A 15,443-nucleotide genomic window follows, 5' to 3' on the forward strand; every position below is an offset into this window, starting at 1 on the left:
TCGATTATTGCTGGAGCCAGTTGTCAGCAGTATATTCAATTTCAAGATTTATCCGATTCAAAAGAGCCACTCAAGCTTAGGGTTTAACATCTCCTAAACAATTGACCTCCTAAGCTCCACCACTGCTATATCAACATAGAGTTATAGCTAAACACATAGAGCAGTTGCTACTCATTGCGTCGCTCTGCTACGAAACTGGTTAAGTTTAGTGCTGCAGTAGGCGCCACATGCAATAACCGATGGCCGGCTACCGACTACCCGACTTGTGCACGTTTCCTTCTCACACAAAGTGAAAGACAGCCGAGCAGACAGGTAGTCAGTCAGTCCGGCCATCCATGCCACAGACACATTGCCATAATGCAAACACCGATATCGGTAAGTGTTGCTACTGCTGCTGCTGCTGCGGACGGTGCCGGTAGCTAGGCCAGCTCCTCGAGTGTGTGTGCGCTTGTGTGCATTCGCAAAGTGAAGGTTTTGCAGCCAATTACGACATTAATTTATGGCCAACAGGTGTCGATGATTTTGCTAATAGCAGCTGATGGATTCCGACTCGTCGGACAGACACTGACGTTGACGTGTTGCAGCCACGGTATCGGCGTACAACCTCAGCAGCAAAAGCGGCAGTTCGTGATGGCGACGGTGTCGGCGGTGGCGGCGGCGATGACTCCGTATCATGTCAGCAATGCACCAATAATGTGGCTGCATCAACAACTTCCTTATCAAGTTTATAGTTGTAGTTTTCGCTGCGTTGTTGTCGATGTTGTTGTTGCTGTTGATGCTGGTGACTGCGTGCATTCGGATGCCACCGTGTTTAGCATGTTTGTGGCCATTTGCGCGAAATTAACATAAATATCTGTGGATACATACATACATACAGACACTTTGCTCTGCTGCGCCCAAAGTGGCGTCGTCATCGCCGATAAAGTTACATAAATATAATTAACAATAATGTGGCAACTTTTGCGGTCGCCAACAATCAGGCACAAGCGCCTGCAGTTCTTTTCGTTTGTAGGCGACCAACCTGTCAGCCTAAAAGGTGAAGGAAGCGGCTTGACAGCTTGCCCTCCAGCGGAGATCTTTGTAACTTCCGGTTCATGCGGGGCATAGTATCAAGGAGTAGGGGGCTTGGACAATATATTGCATTTATATCGGATTCAGTTTACGAATAAGACAATACGATAGCCTTTAAGATCTATAAGTTCAAATCTTTGAAGAAACAGATCGAGCTGGTAACCACAAGATCAATATAAGAAGGCCTCAAACGCGATCAGGAAACTCAACACAGAATTATGGCGGACATCGTGAATAAAAACACTAAGAATGTATTTATGCACAAGGTTCGTCCGGAAAGTAATAGGACTGATTTTCTTCCTCCGCTACTATACTTCGGAGCGTGTACGCCCGACTGGATTCGGTAAAGGGCGATCTTAGCTAACGAACGAGCGGCTGGTCTGTTGTCTCCGAGCTCCTGAAGAGTCAGGACAAACATTTGCGTGTGACGTCTTTCTGTAATTGGTGCAGGCCGAAAATGCAGCGTTCGTTAGAGTAGAGGTACGCGATTAAATTCTGTGTGAAACCCGACTTCTTTTTTGACATCAAAGGCATCCATGAATTTGTTCCTCCTGGACAAACCGTCAACAACAAGTTTTACGTGGAAGTCCTCAAGAGACTCAAACGAAGGTTCAATAGGGTCGATCAAAACATCGCAGCCGATTGGAAGTTGCACCACGACAACGCCCCGGCTCACACCATCTTTCTTGTGAACAGCTACCTAATCAAGGCCGGCATTCCAACGCTTCCGCAGCTGCCCTACAGCCCAGATGTTTCCCCCAGACTGTTTTTAGTTTCCTTGCCTGAAAAGGCCGATGAAAAGCAAACATTTTGAGACGACAGAGGGGATCCAAGCAGTATGCACCTCGGATCTCAAGGCTATGTAGGAGAATGACTTCCGTGAGGACTTCAACATTCCGCGACTTCTAAAAATTAGATTATAATATAAGGTGACCGTAATTAATAGTTTTTTCAAAGTGTATTCAGGACATATCGACTTGGTTATATCCATTGATTTCTTCTTTTGGTACATGGGGGACCTGTATTTCCATCTGACCCAAATATTAAGTGGACGTGTGTGCTTTTAAAGCTACTTGGATATATAATAAGTGTATTCAGGGATTATACCCACTTGGGAAATCGATTTCTTTCGCTCAGGACGCTGAAACCACAGACTGAAAACGGATCTCTATTCGTGGATAGACATGGAGGACCTGTATTTCCATCTGACCCAAATATTAAGTGGATGTATGAGCTTTAGAAGCTAACTGTACGGACTAGATCAATATATCAGTCCGAACATCCGAAGTGACGGGATCAAGGAGATTAAAATTCTGAGACTTCCACCTTAAACATTTACGCTTGGCCTCTATATGAAAAGGATAACTAATAAGGTAAGCAATTTTATTGAGAAGTTGGCATTTCAGTTATTTTAAGCAGAAGCAGGCTGACAAACAACTTTTTTTTATAAAGGGTGATTTTTTAAGAGCTTGATAACTTTTTTTAAAAAAAAAACGCATAAAATTTGCAAAATCTCATCGGTTCTTTATTTGAAACGTTAGATTGGTTCATGACATTTACTTTTTGAAGATAATTTCATTTAAATGTTGACCGCGGCTGCGTCTTAGGTGGTCCATTCGGAAAGTCCAATTTTGGGCAACTTTTTCGAGCATTTCGGCTGGAATAGCCCGAATTTCTTCGGAAATGTTGTCTTCCAAAGCTGGAATAGTTGCTGGCTTATTTCTGTAGACTTTAGACTTGACGTAGCCCCACAAAAAATAGTCTAAAGGCGTTAAATCGCATGATCTTGGTGGCCAACTTACGGGTCCATTTCTTGAGATGAATTGTTGTCCGAAGTTTTCCCTCAAAATGGCCATAGAATCGCGAGCTGTGTGGCATGTAGCGCCATCTTGTTGAAACCACATGTCAACCAAGTTCAGTTCTTCCATTTTTGGCAACAAAATCTTTGAAAAAATACGGTCCAATGATTCCACCAGCGTACAAACCACACCAAACAGTGCATTTTTCGGGATGCATGGGCAGTTCTTGAACGGCTTCTGGTTGCTCTTCACCTTCAACCAGAAATGAGCCTCATCGCTGAACAAAATTTGTCCGAAAAAAAAAAAAAAACCGAACACTGATTTTGGTAATAAAATTCAATGATTTGCAAGCGTTGCTCGTTAGTAAGTCTATTCATGATGAAATGTCAAAGCATACTGAGCATCTTTCTCTTTGACACCATGTCTGAAATCCCACGTGATCTGTCAAATACTAATGCATGAAAATCCTAACCTCAAAAAAATCACCCGTTAGGTTCGGACGTCTGAATACGAGATCAAGGAGTTCAAAAATGGTAAAAGCCACTTCATTCGGAGGGTACAGCAAAATTCACAGAAAAAACACTTCAACACTAAGCCTTCACGCTTGGTCTCTATATATGACTTCCATCTTTAACATTTACGCTTGGCTTCTCTATGAAAAGGATAACCAGTAAGGTAACCAATTTCGTTGAGAAGTTGGCATTTCAGTTATTTTAAGCAGAAATATCATCGAGACTGGCAAACAACTTTTTTTGGAGGTCCGGAGGTCTGAAGACGACATCGAGGAGATCAAAAATGGAAATAGCTACTTCATTTGGAGAATTCCTGTAAAATGCACAGAGAAGACCCTTTCACACTAAGCATTTACGCTTGGTCTCTATATGAAAAGGGACTATACTCTCAAATCAATAATTAAAGAGTTTCTTCTCAGAGGAATAAGATCTCTATATTGAGAAGAAACTATTCTCCCGAATGAAGCTTAATCTGAGACTGGAAACATTTCTTCATGCACAACTATAACATTAAACCCTTTTTTATTCCTTTTTGCACATTATAATTGTTGTCGGCTTTTGCGTCGGCGCGCAGCTGCCTGCTACACGACTGCTTACAACGCGCCTGCGGCCTAATCGAGGCGTTGCGCTAATTGATTTTCCCGCTTAAGTTAACAACGCGTAATTTTCGTTGAAATGCCGTGCCGCCAACGCCGTCAGCTCTTTGCCACCAAACACATGCTCTGCAACAACAGCAACACGAACAGACGGCGATGAGTGCATGGTTAACTGGCTGGCTGGTTGGCTCACTTGCCGCGTGTGTTTGTGTTGTTGTAGTCGGCGCGTCTGTTTGTGCAGAGCAGCAGTTGACCTCGTCTGTTGACAGCCAAGTAGGGAGGTGGCCTTTTAGTCTTGAGTGCAAGCATTACTGCACTTTTGTTGCTATTATGCTTACTTAAGTTGCTTGATTTTTTCTTGTTGCCACTGCTGCTGCTGCTGCAACGTCGTTTTCGCTATGCTTTCACGTTAATGGCTAGTGCCGCATGCTGTGTTGTTGTTGTTACGTTTGCATTCCTTGCATTCACGTTAAGTTGCAACGCGTGTCCGTGCACACGTCCGTCTCAGCGACTCACTGTCTCGGCGCGCCGCACCCTGCCGCCCCACGTCGCTGCGCAGCGCTGCCTGTGCACACGCGTCGTGCGCACATTCGTAGTGGCGTATCAAGGCGCGTTGCACATGCGGCAGCGCGGTGCGGTGCGCGGCAGACGAGCATCGGACATTGTCGGACGTTTCACATACATTGCGCACATGCACGTCATCTCGTCTCAACTTTATGCCTGTCCACATTTGTAAATGATCAGCTTCGCATAGCAAAGTGAAGGGCGGCGCGACTGTGAGACATGTTGCATACCGCCTCGGCACCGCACTGTAATGCCGGCTGCCGGCAGCACCCAAAGTACAAACCACTTACGGTGGCAATGCCATCGCCACAGCCATCGTCATTGCCATAACCAGAACCAGAACCACGACCGGCCGCCGCGCTAAGTAATTGATGCCTGATGCTTAAGGAATTTTTCTGCAATATGGATTTGCTATTAAGCAGATAAGTTTGTGAATATGTGGCCAAGTCTGCCGTCAGCCGGTCAGACGCTCTGCTAAGAGTCTGTGTCGGTGTGATTGTGTGTGCAATGCAAACGTTGCCAGCATATTAAGCAATTTCATGATTCTTAAATGCTCAACTAGCGCACAAAGCGTAACCGAGAAAAGAAAGGGAATCTAAAACGACGGAATGCATAGAAGGGCTCTGACAGACGCTAAGTAGGGCAAGCCAATGGAGATTTCGTCAAGAATTCCAAATAGTTTTGTGTAATTGCAATTTGCTCTCCCCCGAGTTGTGCGCTCGAAAAGCTTAGGAAACTGGAATTCGTTAGAAAATCATAAATTTTTGGTAAAAGTAAGCAGATAATTAACTTGGCCTTTCACCAAACACAAATCGGCGACACTTCTAACGAATTCCACGTTTGATGTCCCAAATAAATAATTGCTTAATACAGAAAGTAGTGAATGTGTCAAAATTTATTTAGTTTTAATGATAACTAAGTACTTTCTATTTGGGCAAGATTTTTAAGAAACGAGAAAAAAAAGAAACAACGACGAGCTAGTAGGTATAGCTCGTACTTTAGTTTAGAGTACCGGGTAACGGGCCATCTAACGTTTTAAATTTGAATTATCTATATTTCGGCATTGGAAACGTCAAATACCATTCGGAAAGTGACAGATATTCACGAAATGGGTCGCTACTGACTATTCTATAGTTCGCAGATTGGGCAGAAGATCGTTTGACCGAGGATGGTCAATTTTACCGAAAAATCATCTTTTCGGACGAGGCTCATTTCCACCTCAAAGGTTACGTTAACAAGCAGAATTTTCGCATTTGGGGCACAGAAACCCACACGTCAAGAAGCCAATGCACCCAGCACGAATCACTGTATGGTGCGGATTTTGGTCTGGTGGAATCATCGGCCCATTTTTCTACGAAAATGAAAGGAACTGCCGTAACCATCAATGGTGAGCGATATCGCGCAATGTTAACCGAATTTTTCTTCAAAAAAATTGGAAAGGAAGACTTGGAAAACATTTGGTTTCATCAGGACGGCGCTACGTGCCATACAGCAAACGCTACACTTAATCTTTTACGCCCTATCGTCGAAATTAAAAATTTTATATGGCCCACCCTATAGATACTTAGCTTTGTAGTAGGTACAAAAAAATCGAGTCTAAAAGAAAAAGCAGCTTCGATCTGACCATTTTTCACTTGATTTCTGAAGATCTTGTGGACTTGCTAAACTTTGTGAACAACATGTCTGTGGAGTATTCAACCATTTAGTAATAAAACAGAGTCTTAACAAACATACAACAACTTTTTGTCGATTTCGAAGCCCAAAGTCGAGACCTTCGACTGCACTAACAGGAGCTGCCTATTGGACGCCATGTCTGTTTGGTATCCCTTCGAAACTCATCACGTTGAGCACAACCTCAGCTCCGTCAAAATCGGTAAGGATCCCTCCGAACCAAACCGTTCGATAACAGACGTGGTTTTAGACAGCGTAGTTCCCTCTAGGGGTGTTCTTCGAAACTAAACTTCGGTACTAAGCAGTAGAAACTATCTACTCTAAAAGTACAATGCTACTGAGGTAAGCGGTGATATTTTGATAACGCGGACCTAGCGTTTTCTAACCTAGAAGGAGAAGTGAAAGAAGTTCATCGTGGGGTAAACGAGAGCAAGACAAAGTGCATGGAGCCCACACACAAGCTTTGTCAAAATCCGGAAATCCGGAATCCGGTTTCAGAAAGGGTAATTCTCTCTCATGGTACCGCATATTCTAAAAACAAGAAAATTGCCAGGAGGCCACACAGAAAGATTCCTCGCGTCATGGGAACTACGTCACTGTTGGCAGCTATGAATTTGAAAAAGTTAAGGATATTTCGGAACCAGCAAAATTTCCAACAATAATATCAGTCTGAGGATCTAGGCGGCAGCAATTGCGAAGCAGATCCCTCTTTCGATATATAAGTCTCTCGTTATTCCCATCCTATTATACGACGCAGAAACAAGGATGATGACGACCTCAGATGAGAAAGCAAGGTCTTTGGAGCCGTACGCATGTGTTGTGAATGTCAAAGAAGTTGGCACCGCGAACTGCATAAACTCTGCGTCGACATGGATATAGTTAAGCGCATAAACATTGAGCGAATGGATAAGTCATGTCGTTCGCATTGAAGACGATGTTCCAGCGAAAGGCTCCTTCGATTCGAGACCGATGAGTGGATAACGGAAACATTGGCCCCACGCATCCAATATTAGGAGCAAGTGATTAGCGACCTCTCTGCGCATAGGATGTAAAACTGGCGTGACTTTGCAACGGTTAGAGTCGAATGGCGAGGTTTTACTTTCTCGACCCAGATCGACCCAAGATATCTCTCGCCGTTTGGCTCTCGAAAGAAACGAGTACCCTCCAGAGGTATTAGTGATTAGGAACTCTGAAATCGTTATCAAAAAAAAAAAATCATGTCAAGAGTCTACAAATGGTGCACAATGGAGCTGAATACTATGAATCACTGGGTCACTAAGATGCGCTATTTGGCTTCCGAATGCAAATACATAAATTATTCAATTTAGTCTGAGCTTTTCAATATTAGTTTCTAATTAACAAATATGGGAAAAATGAATATGAATTTAAATGTGTCTCTACTTACTTCATGAAAGATGAAATTATTTTAATGTAATTATGACCGTTATTCCCAGCTTACCTGCAAAAAATTTGATAAAATTGCGTTAATTTAAAATTTTATAGCAGATATGATAAAAATAGGAATATGGCTATGAAAATAGGTACTAGATATATTTAGTATAACAAGTTGACATTACAGAATAGGATTGACTGACACCTTCTCAATAAAGGATTAAATCGTAATCCTTAATGTGTTTGCCATATCTAGTCGTCATCAAGGCTGTTGTTTATTTTTCATTGGGGGTGTTTTGTACGTAGCGGGTCCCAAACCCAGCGCACAACTCTGGGGAGGCATGGTTCGCCTTCTCACTTTAGCTCGCCTTCAAACGGATGTTCTTTGGCTACCCAGAGGATACTTGGTCTAAAACCGGAAGTCGTGAGCTGCTTGAGCCATATGTAAAAGAATCGTTTCTGGCCACTCCCAAGTGAATGGCGCTCAGAGAACTTTCCTCACTTGCGTGAACTTCTACACATGACTCCATCCTCCCCCTAGTGTGCCCGAAATAACTATACACTATCGCTTAAAGGTTATGTTCAGCAGGAGGTTACGTTCAGCAGTATAGCCGGTTTTGTTGGAACCAGAAGTCGTCCATATTAGCATCCTTCTATTCAGGCACTAAAAAGTCATTAGTAATAGCTTTATATGGTTCCCCATTAATAGTATCATTATGGCCTTATGGATATGGAAAATATGGATCAATGTAATTCAACCAAGAGTGAGCTTCATCGCTAAACAAAATTTTTCAGTGAAAATCGGTATCGACTTCCATGTCGTTTTGGAACCATTCACCGATCATTCGACGCGCTTGCTGGTCGTTCGGCTTCAATTATTACACGAGTTGGATATTGTAAAGGCGCAAACCTAGATTCTAACAAAATCGTCCAGAAACTGGACGTCTCAGGTACAATAATTGCGCGCGTTGGTCGCTGGATTCATTCAGGTATTCTTCGATACTCTGCTCCACGGCAACTTCAGTGCGCACTGTATGGGCTCTCTAAGAATACGCATTATCCACGGTAGTAAATCCATTCTCGAATTACCGGCTCTGCTGGTCGTTTATGTCGAACGAATACTGGACGCAGATCCGAAAGATGCGTCTAGCCAGCCGAACTATTATTTCTGTAATAATATATAACATAATAAAAATTTGCACAGGCGTTTAATTTCCACGCCCATCAGCTCGGTGACATGTCTGAAGGTATGCGCTTCCCAGTGTTCAAGTCTTGACCTTCCATTCACGGTACAATCAAAAAGGAAGTGTTGCGTTGTTTCCACCTCATTTTCTTCCATACAGCTTCTGTAGATGGCGTCTGTTAGGATTCCCAGCCTTACTGCGTGGATGCCTATATGGCAATGGCCCGTTAAAAGCCTCAAAACTGGGGAGAGGCTAGACGGACTGAGGGAAAAGAACACTAGATCTCTTGTGATCGATCTTGGGCCTTAATGTCTGCTACCTCGGCATGGAAGACACTGCAGTAGTCAGAAAGTCTGAAGCTGCAGTTGACAGGGGGCTCCCGTAAACCCCTCCACCAACCTTCAGCCCAAGTTTTGACCCCTCCGCTAGGAAGCTCACTGCCCCTCTCCTCTAAAGCTATTTCTACGGGCGTTCTCAGTATGATCTTGAGCTTTTCCTACGGTTTTTTCCTTACATGTTTCTGAATTCAAAAGACTGAGTTTTCTAACTTCTTATTCAAAATTAATTCAAATGAAAGCAGTGTTTTAGCAAACATCAAACCGCAAACTGTATCCCCGATTAACAAAAATAATCATGTTCAACGAATTGGATTAAACGAGCAAGTATTACGACCATTTAGCATGCTCATATTGCTAATTCTACAAAATCTACACAAAAGACTTGTGGAATAATATCCCAATCACGTAAGATTTTCTCCACCATTACCCGGCAAGCAATAAGACGCACAAATTCCACACCGCCAGAGGCAATTAGCACTTGGAACTTGAAGAATCTCGACGGAAAATTTCTCCATTATCAAGCCCAAGCACGCAGCGGATTGCGAAAGTGCGAGCGGAAGAGGAGGATGCGGGCGCAAAGTGGGACACACTTACCGGGAAAACAGCAAACTACACGCAGCACCCATTTGCACACACACGCACATACTCAAACACACATACATAAATACAATAAGAACACGTACGATTTGTTGTAAGAAGAAAAAGTAAGATCGGCAACATGACGATAAATTGCAACAAAATTGTTGCACTTACAATAAACGAGCACAACAACGGCATTCCATCATGAATGCACCACGTTACACGTTAAGTCAATTAAACGTTGCTTCCGACTCGTCACACACACACACACACACACACCGATAACATTGGCTAGGCCAATACGCCGAAGAACAAGTTACGGCGCATAAACACACAAATGGCAGCAACAGCAACAAAAACAATAACAACAATAACAACAACAACAGCGCCAATAGTAAATTTATGCTGTCGTTGTTGAGTGCATTGTTGTTGTTGTTATTGCTGCTGGCGGCTGACTGCTATGTGGCAATGTGGCAATGTAGTTGCTGACTTCTCGGCTCTGGCCGGTCTCGACTTGACTTGCGTTAACTTGACGCAGCTTAGCGGCGCGTACATGGCATGTGAAACGTTTTGCCGCAACAACAACAGGAATAACAACAACAGTAATAACCAACAACCACGTTGACTGTTTGTATGTGTGTGTACGACACTGCAGCAAGCGCAGTAACCTCGGCAGCACATCAAGTGTCGATGGAGTGTTTATTACGCACATGCCAGGGCAACACTTCGTCCAAACATTCTTCAAATTGTCGTGGCTGCAGAAGCCGCAATGCTGCAGCACTTCAACTGCATGCACCGTACACCGCTGCCATCCGCCTGCGGCACGCTAGCGTGCGCTCGGAGCAATCATAGTTTGCCAGCAACTATTCAACTTTATAATAACAACCGCAATTGCAACAAATGCCGGCAACAACAACAACAACAGTAGCGCTGCGCAACAACTTGAACTGCCATTACAGTAGCTTTGCTAAGCGACAAATGTTGCAGGGGCACACGAAAGAGCATACGAAGTGACAATCACTGCCATACGGTGGCACTGACTACTTGCAACACAGCACTGTATTTGGGCAACAGCTGAAAGCCGCAGTTATGAATGTGGCACGAACTCACAGCACTATGAATGTAGTTGTTGTTATTGTTGTTGCATGGCACTCATATGCGGCATACGAGTATATATGTATAACCGCCGTGTGTTGCATGTATGTCGGTATATTAGTTGTATTTACAAAATATACAATTTGATATTGCAGCCGCAACCGACACAGACACGCTGCTGACACGTTGAGCTGCTACGTGCGGTGAAAGTGAATCAGCATTTGCCGCATACACTGGCAGGTCAGCAGAGCCACAACACAACACACTACCTGTTACCGGCAGCCTGTAGCCGTACACCGGCCAACCAGCCATCCATCCCGTCAGCCAGCGCAGTAGCCAACCAGTCAGCCGTCCGACTACTCGTCCGTTCATCCATCCGCATCGACGTGTCTGATGCTGCTGCCACAGCCATGAGATTTGCTACGACTACATGGAGTTGTTGGCTGCTGGCCGCGACTCGCGTGCAGGCAACACTCCAAGTTGTAATCGAACTACTCGCACACGTACTACTCTCGACAGACAATTGTATATACACAGCTCTCATAGTTGCCACAGCAATTGCACTTCACATACTTATTGCCACATCAACTGCCACTTGATTGTTTGTATGCCGTATGCGCCTTTCTTACTTTCATTATGGCGCATATACACGTACCAAACTCTCTCAAGTTACTCACGGTCTAATAAAAGAAATAGTACACGACGTCTTCGGGAAGTTTGTGCCGCCGCGCTTATGCTTGCTGGCAGGCCGGCTTCGACAGCAGCTATTTGATCACTGTTTGCTTTGGGCGGGGGGTTAAGCGTTTCTAAATTGCCGTCAGCGCCAGGGCCGTAGTCAGGACATTCACAGAAATATTAAAAACCGATTGGCAACAGACTACAATTCGTTTCAGATTTTTTTCAGATCTCTCATTTTAATGCTGGTTACGAAGCCTCGAAGTCGCATTGATAGTTCACGAGGGATTTAAAATTACTTTTTAATAAAAGAACGATATTCGAGGTGGCCATTTAGAACTGTGGCTGATAAAGAATGCACTGAAAGATTCAATAAAATTCAAAGAGGTATCAACATGCGGACGAAGACTAAGAGCTCAAAACAATCGGGTCAACTCGTCGTCGTTGTTGTTGTAGCAGCAGAATTATAACCAGTTGACAGTCCTTGGTCGGATAAACATTCGAATCCGTTTGCGTAGAACCGACTGTCGTGAAAACGGGGGTCTACTCGTCGAAATGTATTGGTATGATCACCTTCATATTAGCCTCATTATACTTATTTATCGAATCTGGAGAAAGCTGAACTAACGGCGCGGTTGTTGAAGCCAATGATATCAATATCATCGGCGTACAGTTGTACACTCTTATAGAAGCTTGTACCTTCTCTATTCAGCTCTGCAGCTTGTATTATTTTCTTCAAGAGTGGATTGAAAATGTAACACGAAAGCGGATCGCACTGTCTGAAACCTTGTTTGGTATCGAACGGCTCGGAGAGGTCCTTTCCGTTCCCAACGGAGCTTCTGGTGTTGCTCAACGCCAGGTTACACAGCCGTATTTGCTTCGCGGGGATACCAAGCTCAAATACAGTGGCATAGAGGCAGTTCCTTTTCGTGGTGGTGGTGTGTGTCGACCTACCTTTCATGAATCTTTTCTTATATTTGGCGCATGGTGAATATCTGGTCGAAAGTAGATTTTCCAAGTCTAAAGCCGCAGTGATAAGGTTCAATTTAGTCGTTGACGGTGGGCTTCGGTTTTTCACATACTACGCTCAGTAAGACCTTATATGTTATAATAAGGAGGCTTATCCCACGTTAGTTGGCGCGGATTGTGGAGTCTTCCTTTTTGTGGATCGGGCAGAGCACACTTGTAATAAGTTCCAATCGTCAGGCAGGTTTTCGTCCGACCATATTCTACAAAGAAGCTAATGCATGCCCCTTATCAGTTCTTCGCAGACGTCTTTGAATAGTTCGGCCGGCAATCCATTGGCAGGCTTTGTGGTTCTTCAGACCTTTTCGAACTTCTTCATGGTTCGGCAATGTAACTTCCGTTTCATCGTCATCATCCCTATTAGTTGTCAATAATGAGCGAAATTCTAAAAAAAAATTAATAAGTTCCCGTTTCCGCCCAATACCACCGATTTGCGAAATCCTATTGAATTAAACCTAAATTCGGTCCACAATATTGACTTCTATTCGTGAGAATAGTAGGAAAGAGGCGAGATAGACAGGGACGCAGAGATAAGTACCATATACAAGTATATACGGGTGGGACCAAAACAGATAACCGAGTGGGAGGAGGTGTGCTTTCAGCAAAATCAAACACAAAATCGCCTTCCGACTACCAGGTCAATGCAATGTCTTCCAAGTACAGATTACAGCTATTAAAGACAGACTTTTTCTTCTGACAAAGAGCGCGCTCACAACCAAAAATATTTTTATATATACAGACAGCCCAGCGGCTTGGAAACCGTTGAAGTCCCTTAGGCCTTAAACGAAAATAGTGAAAGAGTGCCTTGATCTCTGAGAGGATCTAACATCCCATTCAACGATAAACCCGCAATGAGTTCCAGAACATTGTCATATTCCTGGTAACTGCGAAGCAGATGAAGTAGTCGAAGCGGGTAACACTCTAAAATCTGACTGCCATAAGGATGGAATATGTCTTGATATTTAATCGACAAATATATAAATTATAAATAAAGCAGAGTCTCAGTGGAGTAAATTTCTAACCTTCACAGCAAGCTGGTCAACGAAAGCATAAAATTCAAAAGGTAAGTCATAAGAACTCTACTTGGAGTGTTAACAGGTCACTGGCTAATTGGCAGAAATGTTAGCAAATTGGAAATGCCATACAATGACTAATACTCGTATAGCAGCTGTCAAGATATTACGGAAGAAGAGACTATAGAACATATTCTAAGCGAATACAGGGCCTTTTTTATAGTAAAAAGAGCCGCAACTAACGCTCGAGCGATTCTTGACGATGTTACGGAGATTTTTGTTTTGACGAATTGCATCTTGAGTACGGAATGGTTCAGAGGGGTCGTAATGAAGTGGAGGGATTTTGGTGGTTGGAAGTCAACGTCACAATGGGGCTTCCAAAGGCCTAGGGACGTCATCAGAAATCGATTTTTCTGTATTGATGGACTTCATCTTAAGTACAGAGTGTTTCATAGAGGTGGTAAAAGAGTGAGGTGAGTGAGTCCAAAGCTATAAAATAACTTTGAACTTCTTTGGCATTTCACTATTGGAACGAATTTGACAAGTCGGACTGTCATAAAAAAATATCATTAAATTCTCTCACATTCTCGTTATAGATAGAGGTGTATGGGCAACTTGCATAAGGCAAGTTTTCGATGATTTGACGACTCAAATACTTATGCTGGTGATAGATTCTTAGAAAAACTTCTTTCATTTTACAAACTTCGCACTCAAACTTGCAAGCTACAATTCCCGACCAATTGACAACCCTCCACTCATGTTAATCCGTCCCTGGCACTCCCCAGAGTTTAGTTTAGTGGTTAGCTGGTTATTTATTGCGGATTCATGCTGTACACACTTTTCCAATATAGTTTTTCATTAGCCAACCAGCCAGCCAATAACACCAACAGCTACGCAACGCATACCACTACAAGCTGTACGGCTTAATTGGTTTCCAATTAATTCCGAGTCCATGTTGGTTTGCGTTGCGTTGCATCACCCAAGCGATCAGTATTATAACCATTAGCTATCTTGAAGTAACCGTAACTCTTTGCTTTATTTCTTTGGCACTTTTTCACTGCATGTTTGTTCGCATTCTCTCCAACAGCCAACATTTGTTCCAGCAGCCAATTGTTGCCATTGCGCTGACCAGTTGAGCAGCTCTCAGCCACGCAGCCACGCAACCACTCAAGCACTCAACCACTTCCCATTTCTATGAGCCAATTGCAATTGATACATATCGCCGAAAAGCGTTGCCCCGCCGCACACATCACCGCCAAGCCGTTGGAGTGTCGATAAGCGAAGCGCTATGATTTCGCAGAAGAGGCAACAGTGAGGAGAGAAATATAGACTGGCACATGCAATTATTTGAGCAGTGTGAGAAGGGTGCGCGGGCGCTGTTGGACGCGCGTACATTGACTGCAGACTGGACGAGAGTTAGTGCGAACACTACTTAGCCAGTGTTTATTTTATCCGATTAATTCGTGTGACGTAAAACATGATTTTAAAGATGGCGCTGGCGATATTCTATGACAACGTACATGTTTTCAAATTTGTGGAGCATTCTTGTTGCGCTTCCGGTTTTCGCGTAATGCCACGATTTATGCTACACCACGCTATGCTCTGTTACGCTACTCTCCGTCAAATTGTGTTGTGTGCTTTGGTCGTCGTCGCCGCAAGGCTTATTCTAACTAAGTAAGTATGTAAGTGCCTATGGTTATTGTGTGGCTATGCGCCGTCATTGCTTTATGGTAGTAAAAGTTCAGTTTATGGCGTTTAAATGCCCACCAATTAGAAAACTTAAATTATGGTGCACTTTAGTTGAGGTGTTTACCGTACAATTTTACTATCTCTCCGGGAATGATTTTATTGGTTGGCGCAATTATTTTGGCGCCTCGCTGGCGTAAATTCCTACGCTTTAAGCCAAAAACACTTATGCATGGCTACTC

General features: G+C 43.5%; 1 protein-coding gene across 4 annotated transcripts in view; it reads right to left on the reverse strand.

Annotated features, from left to right (window-relative positions):
- The window catches only part of LOC105222647 (putative uncharacterized protein DDB_G0291608), a 266,620-nt gene that overhangs the window by 116,985 nt on the left and 134,192 nt on the right, over positions 1–15,443 (reverse strand). Inside the window, exon 3 of one of the 4 annotated variants that reach the window (XR_007422660.1) lies at positions 7,540–7,672. The exons of the other annotated variants lie outside the window; for them this stretch is intronic. The gene's annotated coding sequence lies outside the window, so the exon portion shown is untranslated. Of the gene's footprint in view, positions 1–7,539; positions 7,673–15,443 lie in introns of those variants that run through there. 4 annotated transcript variants of the gene reach the window in all.

The sequence above is a fragment of the Bactrocera dorsalis genome, chromosome 4 (assembly GCF_023373825.1).
Source record: "Bactrocera dorsalis isolate Fly_Bdor chromosome 4, ASM2337382v1, whole genome shotgun sequence".
NCBI lineage: Eukaryota > Metazoa > Arthropoda > Insecta > Diptera > Tephritidae > Bactrocera > Bactrocera dorsalis.